The sequence below is a fragment of the Octopus bimaculoides genome, chromosome 14, assembly GCF_001194135.2.
Source record: "Octopus bimaculoides isolate UCB-OBI-ISO-001 chromosome 14, ASM119413v2, whole genome shotgun sequence".
Taxonomy (NCBI): domain Eukaryota; kingdom Metazoa; phylum Mollusca; class Cephalopoda; order Octopoda; family Octopodidae; genus Octopus; species Octopus bimaculoides.
The window spans coordinates 11150682-11152156 of NC_068994.1; positions in this window are offsets into that span (position 1 = coordinate 11150682).

A 1475-nucleotide genomic window follows, 5' to 3' on the forward strand; every position below is an offset into this window, starting at 1 on the left:
TATATATATTAAATCGAGACACGTACGTATTGAACTTATATACACCGTTTGCTCTAGGAATGTTGATGATTATACAGATAATGGCTATGATGGAGCTGATAACGGGAGCAATAAGCTGCATGTTGTGCTTATTATTATTATTATCAGTTTTATTATTATTATTATTATTATTATTATTTTTATTTTTATTGTTGTTGTTGTTGTTGTTTAGAATCATTATTATTGTGTTTATCATCATCATCGTCATCATCACCATCATCGTCATCATCATCATCATAATCATCATTATTTATTATTATTGTGTTATTATTATTCTCATTATTATTGTTGCTGTTTTAATGATGATGATGATTATAATGATCATGATGACGACGATGACGAGGATGATGACGATGACGATGATGACGATGATAATGATGATGCTGGTTTTGGATTAGCAGCAGCAGTGGTGGAAGTTGTAGTAGTAGTAGTAGTAGTAGTAGTAGTAGTAGTAGATATGGCTTTAGTAACAGTAGCATAAATAACAGTAATGGTGATGGTGGTGGTGGTAGTGGTGGTGGTAGTGGTAGTATTAGCAATAGTAGTAGTAAGAGCAGTAGCAGCAGCAGTGTTGGTAGTAGTAGTTGTAGTAATAGAGATGGCTTTAGAAACAGTAGCATAAATAACAGTAATGGTGATGGTAGTGGTGGTGGTGATGGTGGTGGTGGTGGTAGTTGTACTAGTAATAGTAGTAGTAGTAGTAGTAGTAGTAGTAGTAACAACAGGAGCAGTGGTGGCAGTAGTAGTAGTTGTAGTAGTAGTGATGGTTTTAGTAACAGTTGTATAATTAGTTTGATGGTGGTGGTGATAGTGTTCTACTTCTTCCTCCTCTTCTTCTTCTTTTTCTTCTTCTTCTTCTTCTTCTTCTTCTTCTTCTTCTTCTTATTATTATTATTATTATTATTATTATTATTATTATTAGTAGTAGTAGTAGTAGTAGTAGTAGTAGTAGTAGTAGTAGTAGTGGTAGTAGTAGTAGTAGAACGGTAATAATGAGAAAGAGAAGAAAATGAACGTTTTGGGGGTTGCTTATATAAACAATGATGATGTCGATGGGGAAGACGATGAGGATGATAAAGACGACATTAACGATGACGATGACGATGAATAGGGATGTTGATCATATCTAGTTTCATGTGTTAATACGTTAAGTTTAGATGATGATGATGACGACGACGATGACGAAAAGAAAATGGGGAAGGGGGAAGGCGATTATGCATGAAGAGGAGTTTAAAGATGAGGACGACACCTTGGATGAGGAGGACGAGGGAAGAAGAAGAGGAAAAAGCGGAGCAGGAGATTGATGGTGATTGTTATGGCGATGATGACGATGAAGATCATAGTGATGATGGTGATGACGAGGACAATGATGATGATGATGACGATGACGATGATGGTGGTAGTGTTGGTGGTGGTAGGGATGATAATGATGATGA